The following is a 15,604-nucleotide window of genomic DNA, read 5'->3' as shown; positions in this document are numbered from 1 at the left end:
CTTGAGCAGTTTCAAGAGTGGAAATACCAGTTTAGTACAAACTGACCCTTTCAGAGACGTTTGCCAGCTAATCAGCAAGCCTGAAGGCTAATTGATGAAAGGGCCTTTTTGTGAATGGCTGCATCGGGATCTGTCTTCTGTAAAATACATGTGACCTCTCTTTACTGTTTGTAGTTTGGGGCCACTTGAGTAGAGTATTGTACTTTGGCCTCTTGCTGTGTATCTCTTATGGCAGTGGGTGACTAGAGATGTGCTGGTGTGTAGATGTTTTTATTCTAGGCATTTGATTAAAGGAACTATCTCTTCAGTCTATTTTTTCAGCGCAAAACTGCTTCATTTGTGATATCGGAATGGAGAGTGGAAAATATGTTTCAGCACTCTGTTCTATAGTTGCATGTCTGGAAGCAAGAAATAAAAAAGACAATCCAACTATATTTGTTTGCAAGTGTAGTTCACCTTATGTTACTGTAGTAATTAAGAAGTTACACTCTTTAAACTGAGAATAGCTTTTGCTATGTAACTTAAAAGCCTTTGCCCAAGTAATGTGTCATTATGTTCCCTGAACTACACAGGATGCTTACCTAAAATGAACTTGGTTTATGTAGTGGTTTTAAATGCTAATGACTCTGACATTAGACATTTCAGATAAGAGGAAAAGCCAGACTGCTGAGTAAATTGTATATGCAATAGACTGAATAAAGACATCTGTTGTTTCTCTCTTGACTTTTTCCTTCAAGAAATGAGCATTTGCTGCAACTGGTAGATGTTAAAAGTAGTTTCATAGTTTAACCCAATGCTGTTTTATGTTTATTGTTGTTGTTTTGGTTCTAGATTGGATCAGATAATTTGATTGTTCAACCATTTCAACATGGGGGCTGGAAGAGTGGGTGTGAAGGAAGCATATTCTTTTGCCTTTTGTAGGAATTAAGCTTTCCTTTTCTCAGAAGTGAAACTGGTTTCTGTACACTCCATCTATTAACCATCCTATCTCCAATAAATTTCCCTAATGGTTGCAATAGTTGCCACCAGTTTCTTAATTGATTGTCACATGAGCTTGAGTGGGAAATGGAAAAATGGTATGGAATTCTTTCTCCCCTTACTTTCTATATTAGAATTTTTTAGAATGTAGCATACAGTAGTATTTAGAAGAAACAAATAACAGTTTCAGTTAATATCCCTGAAGTATTTGCTTTGGGCCATCAAATCTGGTAGATGATACTTAATCTAGAGAAAACGACTTGGCCCACTACAATTATTGTTTAATTATAAACATAGGCTTTCCAGGTCATTACTGAGTTGACTTCATCAAGCTAAATTCCATGGTTGACAAATATTGTTGCTTTCATGATAGCTTCAAAGTCTTGAAGGTCATATTCTGGTGGTTTTATTGACTCTCCTTATAAAGGCATACATGCAGCCAGCTGCAAGAGCTGAAAAGTAAATGGTGCACTTTGGTTCTAGGGAAAGAAGTAATTTACAGATAAAATACTGAAATGACTTGAATTTAAGGAAGTGAAGTCTTCACCCACAGTTGACTGATTATTTTTCCCCCTGTGTTACTAAATGTGTTAAGTAGTGGTATTTTGATAGCATTGAAATACACTCCACTTAAATTGGTGGTAGTATACTGATATTTTCCATTGGTCATGGCTATAGCATTTCATGTATACACAGATTTTCTCCCTTATATGAATGGAAAATCATTCCATTCACATCATGATGAGATGACCAGTTACTCACACAGTGGATTCCTCTGCTCACATAAGAACTCTTTCTGTGCTTACTATTCTTCTATCCTGCCCTTCTTCCAAGAGGTAGACCTATATTTCCAGGAATCTTCTGGTCAAGTATTGTTCAGGCTCAGACTTTGTTTGCAGTTGTGATTAAATTGCACAACACATGTCAAGATCATGCTTTGAGAATAAGAAAGCATATATATGCACACTGTGTACTGAAGTTGTTGTGCCGTCAATGTTATTTGTAGGTAAAGGTAAATTCATACTTTCTGTGACAAAGCCAATTGTTGTATATGCTGGTATTACTGGTGTTCCCCAATCTGATATGTAAAATGTGCTTGGCATACTTATATTTTGCCGAAAGCTGCATGCAGAAATCACCCAACATTTAATACAAGTACTGTATATACTTATATTTTTATATAAAATATGGAACCATGGACATACTTGTATACCACTCGAATGCAGGTATAAGTTGGGTGCCGTTGTGCAGAGTCAGAAATGTAAATACAGAGTTTCAGTTCGTTGACATGGCAAAAGCTGTAGAGCTGGAAGGGACCCTATGGATCGAGTCCACCCCCTGTCAAAGAGACACAGGGGGAAATCAAACTCCCAGCCTCTGGTTCCTCAGTGAAATACGTAAGCCTCACTGAGCTATCTAGTAGTTAATGTCTTGATCAACGTACCCTCCAATTTTCAGCCCTGCTCAGCAGGGCTCTATCTCTCGCACATGCAACTGCATCCCCACATACACGTGTTACTCTGCCCCCTGTGCGTGGAGTTCTATCATGACTGGAACCAAAGGGGCTGAACACAATCGCTGTGTGGAGGAGGAGGAAAGCTACATGGAGGGAGGTGGAGTCACGCATGCGCAGGCGTGCACCTTAGAGGGAACCTTGGTCTTCATTTTTTGTAATCATTACTTCATCTGCCTTCTCTTTCCCTCTTGAGATACTTTTGGGGGCTGAAATCCAATAGTCATAATTAGTAAACCCGTTGAATCAGTGGAACTTAAATTGTTGGTTACTCAGCAAATCTCCAATGATTCAGTGGGCCTACTTTAGCTGTTACTACTGGACATCAGCTGGTGTGTTTCATACAGAAGCACTGTAGGAGACAGCGAATGAATGAAGGGAATGCAAGTTAAACATTCCTTTGATCCAGTTGTTGCCCTGCATGGCAGATAGAAAAGGCATTGTAGTATTCTCATCATACATGCCTGAGCCTTTATGACTACATTGTTTCTGAAGTGCTACAGTGTTAATATCAGTGCAGTGCAATAGTAGACTAGAAGCTAATGAATGAAGTTTTGTCAGAATGATTTTTGGATTGTTTGTGTGTTTTTATATTTCTCTCATAGAAATTACCATAATCTAACATAGTGTATTGGCTATGAAGATTTATGCAGTCAGTACGTCTTGAATTTAATTAAGTATTCGATAGTTGCATGTGGAGCAAGGTTGTACTCTCGCAGATCTTTAGTTACTGCATGAGACCACATATTTCTGTTGCTTTTAAAGCTTAGGTGTGTTCTTCAGCTACTTATGAATATTTGTACCAATATTTGGATTCAAACGGGATAGCTTTTCAATCAGTTTCCACAAACTGCTGTATTACTTCCTGCAGTTAAAGGAGTGTCGGAGTACATGACCAGTGCTTGTGCATTCTGCAATTTGGCCACAGAGCCAGAGATTGAGAGTGCAGTTTCCCACTGTGCATCCCAGAAGAGCCAGCCTGTGTAGCCTTGGGCAAAGCTACACAGTCCCAGGGTGCACCCAGAAGAATGGAATGGTAAACCACTTCTGATTACAGTGGTGCCTCACTTAACGACGATAATCCGTTCCAGGAAAATTGCTGTTAAGCGAAAACATCGTAAAGTGAAATTAAAAACCCCATTGAAACGCATTGAAACCCGTTCAATGCATTCCAGTGGGGTAAAAACTCACCGTCCAGTGAAGATCCTCCGTACGGCAGCCATTTTCGCTGCCTGCATAGCGAGGAATCTGTCCCTAAGCATAGTGGGGAGCCATTTTAAGCACCCAGTGGCCATTTTGAAAACCCAACTATCAGCTGTTTTAGATTGTCGTACAGCGAAAATCGATTCCCAAAGCAGGGAACCGATCATCACTAAGCGAAATTTCCCATTTAGACCATCATTTTGCGAACGCAATTGTGATCGCAAAAAGATAGTCGTAAAGCGGATTCATCATAATGTGGGGCAATCATAAAGCAGGGCACGACTGTACATTCTACCTAGAAAACCCTGAAAATAGTTTGCCATAACTATTCAAGTCATAGAATCACAGAGTTGGAAGAGACCGCAGGGGCCATCTAGTCCAACCCCCTGCCATGCAGGAACTTGGCAGCACGCAGTTATCATCATTAAATAATAGGTTATCTCCAGATAATGTATAGTTAGAAGTAGACTGTGAAGTCAATGATACTTCAGTTAATCACAACCAACCAAAGTACCATTGATTTTAAATAGTGGGACTACTTCAATTGTGGCTAAATGTGGATTTGGCCCATTGAAGATAATAATTTTATTTTCTAAATTTTCTTTGAATGACATAATAAATAATAAAGGAATATTAATGATTGAAAATGACATTCATGATCATGTTAAGGCTTTTATGGTCCATTAAATCATTATTGATTTTAGATTGTTGAATACAAATGTGTATATTCTTATAAACATGCTATCCTATGGTAGCCACTGGCAGAAAGCCAGACTGTGCTGACATCCAGCTCAGTGAATCTGTTGTGAGATAGTTGTATACAGTACATCTGCCATCATGCTCAGGTTGTAACATGGCAAAAATCATTTCTGCTTATTCCCACATTTGTCATACTCCAAAGCCTATCTTGCTGCTCACTGAAAGTATACCTAGTATTTGTTCTTCTATAGTGGCCACAGGGTGTAGAGAGCTGGTTCTAAATTTGTCATAACTTGTTACTTATATTCTGTCCCCCACCCTCCCAGAGATACCCACCATGCTAGGCTTCATGATGAGAAAGGGGTTGGGAATTAGAGAAAGTACAGTATTAAATAAAGTAGAAGTAATATGGCCAAAACAAGATTGTACACATTTAAATTTGTGACAATAAAACGAAGGCTGAAATCTTGTCATAAATTGTGCATTGTTAGGACTGATGACATCACCAATTGTGGTGATTTTTTCAGAAATTCAAGACTTCCTGTTTTTCCTAAAGGTCCAAATGCTCCTACTCAATTACTTCCTTTGTCAGGAAACTATTGGAGACCATGAAAAGTTCTCCCTTCAACAACGCTGGGGTTAGGGGCTTATCCATGTATAATTCTTAAGCCTTCAAAAATGTTGATGCAAAGCATAAACAGTTAAATATACACACATGCCTAAAAGCAGCTAAAGCACATAAAAAGATGGGAGGGGGAAAGGTGTGCAATCTCTCCTCCCCAAAACAGAGCATCACACTGCTGTGATCTCCCCTGACCTGTCTCAGCCTCCCCGCATGCCCCAGCACACTCCCTGGCTGCCACAAGGAGCCACCATGCCAGGAAGAGCGGGCTAGGTGAGCCACCACCATTGGACTGGATTGCAATGCACTGCCAACAACTCAGGCCACTTCCTGGAGGCAAATGCCAGCACAGGATTTATTGAATATTTGTTTATTTATCGGGGGAGGGTTGAATCCCCTGTGTATAACCAAAACCATTCTGCTCAAACCTGGTCAATTCAAGAGAGAAATGAAAATTGCTGCCACTGGAATAACTTTATTATCAGGGTACATTCTTAGTGAATAAAGACATCCCCCTCCCATCCCTTGGCTGCCAGCAGCTTCCGAGTTATAAAAGTGATTCCACGGGAGTCTCAGGGGTTGTGGGGGAGAAATTGGAAATGTTTAATTTCTGAAAAATTGCTGCTTTATGCAGTCTAACTTATGCAACAGGATTTCAGCCTAAATGTTACATATTAAAGGCTATTATAAATAAATACATTTCTGACAGAAGAGGCATTGAGAGTGAGACTGTTGAATTTTAATTAGAGGAACTTTCCAGTATTGTGGTGGTACCATAGAAAAGGCCCTGTTGCTGGTACTAATTTGTTTAATCATTTGAAATAGTGCTGAAACTGAGGTTTTTGGCACTAATTGCAATTCCTGAGTTGAGAGCAAATGCTTCCTAGGAAAGTTGAAATAAGTTATTTATGGCTTTTATGTTTTTAAGGCAACTGGAGCCTGAACAATTTAGGGCTTTCAGAAAAACAATACTTTGAATTTAGCCCAGAAACAGGCAGGAAGTTGGCGAAGATGACATAAAATTAAGATCGATATGTTGTGATTTTAGAGCTTCGGACAAAAGTCTGTCTACCACATTTTGGAGCAATTGAAGCTTCCAGAGTATTTTTCAAAGGACCAGAAAAATAAAGTACACTTCAGTTATGCAGTTTGAATATAACGTAAGCACAGATACTTCTGTAACTCATGCCAGTTGCACCTGTACAACTGTTTAAGCTTTTCTGATCCTGCATCCTGTTTCCTCCACTCGTAAAAGGAGAATTTCCATGAAGATGGGTTGCCTATTGGAAACAATGGGAACAAGGCCCTAGAGAAGATGCTGTTACATATTCCTCACAGTACCTGAAGGGTAGTAACTTTCATTCATTCCCACAGCTAGATTCTGTAGCTCCCTTTAAAGGGAAGCTAAGCTATCGTCGTCTGCTGGCAGGCAGTGCCAGTTTTTATTCTGACAGACTTTGGGCAATTGCCCAGTTGCTGAGGAACGGGCTTGATGCCAGTTGGATGATGTGCTTCTGTATTGGGTTTTAAGGTGTGTCTTTAATTCTGGTTTAACTTCTGTTTTTTGTTTTGTTTTAATAGCAACTTTCATTCAGTGTTCCAATAATAATAATAATAATAATAATAATAATAATAATAATAATAATAATAATAATAATAATAATAATAATAAATGCTGGTCATTGACCAGCAAAAGTAAGGAACATTATTTAAATTAGGAGACATAAAATCAATCCAAAAACACTAAAACATTTATATACACATATATAAAACTACATTCATACATCTTATTAAATATCTCCTGCCTTCCTATCATAGGCCTTATCTATGGGCTATTGCAGCTTGCATAGAATGACAGAATTGTTAGAGTACTTTGAAGCTCATAGAACCCGTGTGATCATTAAGGCCTCTCTACGTGTATACACCAGTGTTCCTTTAAAATGCCTTAAGTACTGTTTTGGGTAGAAAGGTGGGATATAAATCCAATATATAAATAATAAATTTAATACAGATAGCAGGATATCTCATTTCCAGCTTTTGAGAGTATAGTAGCACTCAACACTTCCCAACTGTGACAAGGCCTGCTGTGAAGTGGCATTTATATTTCAGCCACTATTTCTCTGATGCCATTTTGAAAAACAAGAGCAGTTGTGACATGCAGCAGTAGGTGGCTATTTCCTTTTACTGACCATTGTCCCCATCTTCTGTTGTTTGCCATTCTATAATCTCTTACCTCTTGTTCTGCTCATCTAATAACAGTAGTAATGATGCTGTTGCTAATCATCACCTTTATCTTGATAGGGCCCTGAGAGGCGAATTCATAAGGAGTAGGAAGGGTTTGGACACCTTTTTATCACACTGATTATATCACAGCAGGATGAGCCCTTGGTAGAGGCACTGAGTCACACCCTAGTGCTCAAGACATCCTACAGACACAAGGAAGCTATATTATACTAAGCCTTGAGTCTTTGCTTGTCTAGACTGGTATTGTCTTGTCTGCTTGAAAGCTGCTCTGTTGAGTCTCAGTTGGAAGTCTTTTCCATTACTGTACTTGCCACCTCATCCCTTTTTTAAAAACTGGAAATGCCAAGGATTGAAATTGGGATATTCTGTGTGGAGAACATGTGCTTTCTTACTGACTTGTGGTATTTCATCTAGCTTAGAGTTGTCCATATTAATAGATAGAGCACCATGTGCCAACATCACTTGGGCAATGTGAACCAGCACTGTGGGACTTGTGAAATATCTTATTTCTTCATTTCATGATTTGGCCTATTGCTTGCTTTTCTCCCAGAAACTAGAATCCAATGTAGATTACTATATATATATTTTAAAAATCACAACTGAAAACAAACAAACCCCAAGACAATATAAATGTAAAAACATAATTCAATCAGGGTGCAATATTAAAATCAGAATACTGTTAAAAGCTTTTTTAAAACCACTCAGTAATTACAGATTGTCAAAAGAAAAAGTACAGAATCTTCTTTAAAAAAACCCTGTCCTTAATAATCAGTGAGCTGCCAAAGGCCTGCTTAAACAAGGTTTTTGAGTGCCACCAAAAAGACATGAGAGAGGTACCTGACATAGCCTTCCTAGACGGGCAGTTCCATAATCTGTGATGTTGAGATAATGCTTTAGCAAAAGCTTAAATTTAAAGAATTTGTCTTCATCTGTCTTTTTTTAAAAGACCAAAAAAAGTTTGATATTTTTGTGCCCAGGTCTGAGCAATTTTCATGGGCACCACTAGGGTAAGAAAAGAAATGTTAATTAGAGGTGCTGAAGTGGCACAGTCCACCCCCCCTTCTGAAATAGTTAAATAATTCACTATCCCTCATATAGAAACATCAAAGCTCTAATGCACAAACTAGAATTGCAGGTGCCTGAAAGCATTTTCCCTATTAAATGAAGCTTCTGTGCTTTGCTGTAGGAAAAAAAATACCTCCCTTTTGCTCTCTGTCCTCCTTGCAGAGACCCAGAGATCAGAAAATGTTCAGTTTTAATTGGTGAATCTGTATGACAGTGAACTACCTTATTTTATGTATGGTCTAGAAATAAATGAGTGGTTAAACCCTTTGAAATATGCCACTGCTGCAAAAGCCATGGGCTGTAATTAAATTGAATGTAGGGTTGTATTGTCTGCTGCCTTCAGCTATAAACTTGATAATAGACCCTAGTACACCAACTATTGTGTTAGAAGTTGGAACCTAATTAGTTGTGTTGTAGATTTTTCAACCACTGTAGAAGACCTGCTTCTCCCCCTACCTTTTCTTTTGCCCTTTTGTTGCTTCAGAAGCATGTGTCTTCTTTCCTTTTCAATTGGGAAAAAACAGCAAAGGTTGTTTCTGAAATATCAGTGTGCCAGTTACAACTTAATGAGTCGTATGTTGAGAATTCTGTGGAGGTGATTTCAGTATGACTTGGATTCAGTATCCTTTGTTGAAGCCTTGTTTGGGCTCCTTTTGTAAACGAGAATTATATATTTTTTATTTAAAATATTTTTGCCCCACCATTCCCTTTAAAAATGACTCATAGCGGTTTACATTATTAAAAGACCACATTTGAAGCTAAAAATAGTAAGAATACAAATGCTATAATGGTTCAAACAAATACCACTCTTTCTCATGGCTTGTGTAGTCTACCTGCCATGTTTTTAAATACATTTTTCACATTGTTTGGGACACTGGCAAAGCAAAACTTCAGATCTGAACATCCTTGAAATAACTAGCCACCTCCTTCCTATCAGCTTTTTAATAATTCTGCAAAATGAAAGCTTCCAGCAAGGAAATGGGAATGGAGGAACATTGTGGCTGCTCAACAGGAGTCCTACGAATGGAACTTCACTCATTAGTTTCCCCCACTGGTTAAACAACATTCATGATGCCAACACATTGTGCTGATTTTTTGTCTTCCACAGGGACAGCACTTTTTGATAAACCGTGTTTTGAGTATGAACAAAAATATATTTTTTTAACCATCTGTATGTCTTGGGACATACATGCACATGTGAACTCATGTTCTGGGAATTAGCAAAGAGATTATGCTACACAGTTACAGGGCAGGGGAAGTAAGGAAATGGTCAAGTTTCCTTGCATAACAGATGTAGGTGGCTGCTTTGTATGTAGATGGATCATTTCCCATTAAGTGGCATTCCGTCCTTGGTGTGTTTTCACAAGTGGTTGCCTATATCACCATCTTTCCTTGAGACCTGCTATTTGTGATGATACTGGAGTTCATAAAAATGCCGAATTGTTGTTGGGATCTTATGCTAGCAGTAGTGGCACTGCTAACAGATTTGACTACTAGTACAACACTGGAAGATGAAATACAATGTTGGTATTATAGTTTTACTATAGTAAAACTCACTAGTTTTATTGCCTGTCCAAGATTTCCTGATGAATTCTTTGGGTCTAGTTATTAACATCTTACTAAGTAGTCTTGACAGGTCTTACAAACTGAGTGTACTAAGAAAGCAGTGATATTCATTCTATGGTGGTTAGTTTGCTTTTTACAAGAATAAAAATATAAAATTAAGGCATATTGCTATAACTGTTTTGATTAACTTTGTTGTAATAATTGGTAATTAACTGGTAAGCATTTTACTCATCTCCAAATCTCTTTGCATCTGTTTCTTCTGAGAACCCTCTGGCTTTTAGCCCTTAATCGATTAAAAACTCCATTACAAATCACACTAGCTAGCATTAAGCTGTGTATTGAAAGCAAATAAATATTCTACAGATCCATTATATCATATTATGTTTCATTGTGCAGGTGTAATTGAGATACATTTTTATTTATTATTTGCAGTAAATCACACAACATATATTAGCTGGTGGCTAAGTGTGAATGGCATGTATAAGAACAGCATTATGTTCTGGAGAGTAACTGACAATTGTAAAAGATCCTATTCCCTCTCTGTTTTCAGCCAACACACTACATTATATATTTAGACAAATAGATAAACCTGCATTGTGATAGGAGCAGTGAAGCTGCATCTAGACTTAATTATCTTATTCTCTGCCTCCACTGGTTTTGCAAAAATGTTTAACAAAGCAGAAAAACCTCTTATGATTTTATGTATAAACACCACATTTTTTGTGCGAATGCAAATACAAGAATCCCTAAACATATTTTGAACACCTTTTCAAAAATGCATTTAGCTAGGGTGGAGTTCTTGATGAATGAGCATTTGTTTCCCCAGAGTCTGAAGGCAGAATTGCTGTACTCATAGAAGAGGAAATCTTTGAATGTCTGTGCCTTATTATACATAGACTGGCCTTTATTCCTTGTCCACTTTAGTGCAAAGCCATCTTAAAGTATATAAAGTGGTTATTCTATTGTCATTTGGCAAACTTCCGCCTTTGCATCACAGAATGGACTTTTCTGAAAGTGGTGCCTTTAGATAGGCCTGGTGCAATTCCAGTTGCACAGGGTAGCATTCATTCTTCCTTCCTTCCTTCCTTCCTTCCTTCCTTCCTTCCTTCCTTCCTTCCTTCCTTCCTTCCTTCCTTCCTTCCTTCCTTCCTTCCTTCCTTCCTTCCTTCAAATAGGGATCATGTTGATACCATCATAGCTTTCTTGCTGTTGTTGAAGTCTGTATACTTTAGAGATCTTTGCAGAATTTACAACCTTATCAGCATATACTGATGTGGAGGTTTTTGCCCTATAGTCCCGCGTTGCCTCCATTGTTTATATTGTATTATATTTTCCATTTTATCTGTTTCCTAGTCTACAGGGATCCTGATCACAGCCTTACTTCCTCATGAGTTATGAACTCCAAGGGTAGAATCTTGCTGGTTATTTGTATGCACATAAGATAAAACATGGAAAATGCTGGGACTTACTGATGAGATATCAGGTGCTTATATGACACCTCATCAGCAAGCTGGAATTAGCCGTGGTAACCTCTCTGTTTTTGTTTTTTAATACAGCATGAATTCTGGCCTAAAGAATTAGTTAAACAAGTTCTGCTTTTGCAGAAACTGTTTTTCACAGAGATTGGCGTTTCTGTGTATATGATGCTTTTATCTTTAATTGTGCTTGCCACCAATTTAACCAATTTCTGAATCTCCTTGAGTCTTTTTCTTAAAAAAAAACAAAATGTGTTACATTGATCACTTTGTGTAGCCTATTGATACAGAAGCTGATGAGAACCGCATGCCCTGTGTTTTTGCTAGAATACAAGCAATTGTAAATTGGAATTGTTTATTGGAATTGTTTGAGAACTCTTGGGTGGATAACAGCTAGCCCTGTTAAATTCTTTTGCCAATTTGTCAAAATATTATAGAGCATCATCTCTTGTCATTATTTGCCTGAGACTCCCTCTTAAAATGTCAGTTCAGGTCATATAGATTCTGCAGTGAATGTAGCTCCAATCTGAGTTTGTATGCAAATTACAGACTGCCTGTTAGCATATAATCTGACATAGTGTAAAATAATTGGTTCGATAAAGTTGATTTACTGGTGTTGCCTTGTGAGATTTTATCTCTGGTTCTCTTCCTTGGAATTGGGTGTGGATTTTATTAGCTTATTTGTTCTTCGGCCTGGAGAGCATTGTGTATTTAGATAACACTGAGTATTATGGAATGAACTCTGCAAGAACTTGCTTTTTCTAAGAGAACCACATGTTTCAAAATTGACAGCAAAGAGAAACTCCAGCTGAAACATACTATCGTTGTATCACCTATTGAGCTCCATTTGATGATTTTCCTAGGTTTCCTTCCTGGACATCTTGAAACACCACGCAGACTGCAAAGTTAAGATTAAGCTTTCCCCTCTCCTCTATCTTGATTTTGTAACTTCTTGCCTAACAAAGGATCTAGTGACCTAAGGAGCTTGCATATGTTCTAGGCCCTTTTAGTTGGCCTATTAAATCTATTTTGTGCTTACACAGTTAGCCTTGCTTTCCTTTTTCATATTTACATATTTTGTCCCACCTACTAATGGAAAATTGTTCTGATGGACTCATGATATAGTGATCACCTAAAGACCATTTTCATCTGTTTGTGGATATTTCCATGCATTAGAGATGGGCATGAACCACAAACCAGAAAACTGACAAATTGTGCTGGTTTTTGATTCAGTTCACAAACTGATTTGGGGATCTTGGTTCGTGAACTGAACCACAAGCCAGCCCAAATAATTAGTTTTTCTGGTTTGTGGTTAAGTCACTAGATCCATAATTAGGCAAGATTTTACAAAATCAGGATAAGGAAGAGGGGAATGCTTGATCTTAAGTGTTTGTAGTCTGCATGGTGTTTCAAGATGTCCAGAAAGGAAAGCTAGGAAAACCATCATATGGAGCTCAGTAGGTGATACGGGGATTGTATGTTTCAGTTGGAAATGCTTATAGATGTAACATTTGAAACATGTGGTTCTCTATCTTAGAAGCACCAAACTGTTTTTCAATTGGTGCTTCATTTTGTTCAGCAAAGGCAGATGCCCAGCCACCCCTTTCCCCATCACCTCCCTACCTGGTCCTGCCACCGCTGCCATCCACAGAGGCAGCAGGATCGGCTTCCCTTCCCCAAGCCAGGCCTGCTACCTGTCTGCATGTGTCTGTTGCACACCTGATGGTGTGTGTGGGGGGTGGGTGGGTAGTGTTGGGAAGATCAGGCAAGGAGTAAACAGGAGCAGTGGGAAGGAGAAAACCACTAGTTTTCCAGTTCATGCCCATCTCTATTCCTAATGTAACCAGTCTAGAGGCATTGTGCAGCTATTCTGTTTTCCCTCTTTTATGAATATTGTATAGTTAAAGAAAAAAAGGGGGGAAAGGAAGAATGTTTGGAGATAGTGAATGGAAAAGTACATTGTTTGGGCACCCCATAAAATTCTGTGTTTGAGGCATGGTGGTATGACAATAAAGGTTTCATCTGTAAGCTCTGTGTAATGTTGACGTAATGTTGTCCTGTGTGTTCATCTTTTATTCAGAGGCACTAAGCCAACCTGCGCGTGTGCAGTGTAATCCTGTCTTAATAAACAAGTGTGTTTTAGTTTCCTGCATGAGTTTTTTTTATGGAACCACAAGGTTCAGGATTCCCTTTTAGTTTTACATGTCATGGGTTAATATGGCTGACGGGCATAGCCTTTTCAGTTCTGTAAGAACCATCAGGTGTGCTGAAGTATTTTGCATTTTGTTTGTTTCAACTACCTTCTTTTTTTCTTTGCTATATTTCTTACTCAGTTGATGTATAAGGGCAGTACAAAACTACCAGTTTTCTGGAGGGTAAATGCGTGTGTGTGTGCACACACATTGCTTTCAGGGAAGTTTCACCTGCTTTCACCTGTAGTCACTGTACGTAGTTTATTTATAGCACTGCATTGGTCTGGCAGGATGAATTAAGCTGGTTCAGTTGCTTAGACAAAAATAGTTGTTTCTGAGAGACTCTTGCATATTGCAGATAAACCACATTTACAGCTCACTGAAGCAAGAGAAACCCACTGAGATCTTCAAAAGCATCTGTGCATTGTTCCAGACGTGATATTTCATGCTAAAAAGTGTATTAAATCAACTAATAGAAATTGAGATATTGGTATATGTTATTTTGAAAGCTGTGAATTACATTTCCAAAATTTGCAAGCCACCAAACCCAACAGATATCTACACAAAAGGCTTTGTACTTCTGGTTTTGCAGTTCACTTGTGAATTTAAAAATAGGCAAGTCATCTCACACCTTGTAGGCCTCAACATATGTCTATTGGACAGTTTCAACTTGGTGAGTTACAGCGCAGTGTTGATATTAGTCCATCTTGTCTGACTTGAAGGATTTTCACAAGAGATGTCAAAACAATCCTCTGAAACACATCTTGACTAACTTGCTTTGGTTGGCTGGAACTGTATGATATGCATAAAGAAGCTGATAGATGGGTTGAAGCTGCAGCTGGGGGCAGCAACTGGAAACTGGTAGGAAAACCTGTGAGCTGCACTGAAAGTGATCAAGGGCTGATTGTAGCCAGTGAGTTTCCCTCATTGACCCAAAAAACTTTTCCCTTGGTGATTTTAAAGCTGTTAGAACAGGAAGGTAGTTTTCTTTCTTAAAAAAAAAACCTTCTGGATACTATTGAATGTTTATAACTATGTCTACGGCTTTTTTAAATGGCATGACAGAAGAACATAGGTAGCTGCTTTATACCTAGACCATTGGTCTCTGTAGTCTGGTATTGCAAATGGCGACTGGGTTTCTGGCAGGGTTATTTCCGAGCCCTGCCAGATGATCCACGCTGGTCCTTCTTTCAGACATTGACTGTATAAGATAAGCAAATATACTCCTGGTTGTAAACAAGACTAGCGAATTCAGCTGTACTGGAAGTTGTTGTTTGGTACCATAGAGTTCACTGATCATATTTTGCTGCTGGCAGTCCCAGCTGTGGCCCCTTTACACAGATCATTGCCAGGCTAACCCCATTCATTAATACTCCTCAGTCACAGCTTAGTTTCTGTTTAATGTAGCTCAAAATAGAGAGGGGCGGGGGAGCTAATTGCTAAACTGTCAACAGACCTCTGAGCAAAGAGTTATGATTTGAGTTTTTAAAAGAACACTTAAAAATAAACAAGTGGAGTAGATCAGGTGACTACAAGATTTTATTGATTAGTTTATGTTCGGAGAGTGCATTGTGTTAAGTGGCAGATTAAAATAAAAATAAATATTAAAATAATAAAAATAATATTATTTAAATATTTAATTTATTTTCTGGTATATCATTTATATGGGAGTAATGTTGCAACTGAAAATTGTTTTGTCTTAAAGAGGCTTGTGCAGAAAAACGTCTACAGTTATCCTGCACAAATATGCAGGAAGGCACTCACAATGTTAGGATAATCTTATCCGCCTCTGAAGTCCACTTTCTGATGAATGGTGAGTCCAAAGCAGAGTGAGGCTGGTGGTCAGAATCCTGTTACTTTTACCCACCACTTTATGTTGATTGGCCTAAATGTCAGCAGCTACCAATTTATGTGGGTTAAAAAGTCATTTTGAGCATTTGCTGTTGCATAGTAATTGTGTGATTTGCTGTGTGTCAACAAATGCCTGCCTTGACTTCTTAATTTACAGCAATCACAGTTGAAGGAGCCTCATGGAGTAGTGGTTGTA

At 38.4% G+C, this 15,604-nt stretch overlaps 1 protein-coding gene across 4 annotated transcripts in view; it reads left to right on the top strand.

Moving 5' to 3' along the window:
• KCTD1 (potassium channel tetramerization domain containing 1) overlaps positions 1–15,604 on the top strand; it is a 110,431-nt gene that overhangs the window by 46,810 nt on the left and 48,017 nt on the right. The gene's annotated exons all lie outside the window — the stretch shown is intronic.

This window comes from Pogona vitticeps, chromosome 4, assembly GCF_051106095.1.
Source record: "Pogona vitticeps strain Pit_001003342236 chromosome 4, PviZW2.1, whole genome shotgun sequence".
Lineage (NCBI taxonomy): Eukaryota > Metazoa > Chordata > Lepidosauria > Squamata > Agamidae > Pogona > Pogona vitticeps.
The sequence above is the reverse complement of the archived record's forward strand: the minus strand, read 5'-3'. Positions and strand labels throughout refer to the sequence as shown.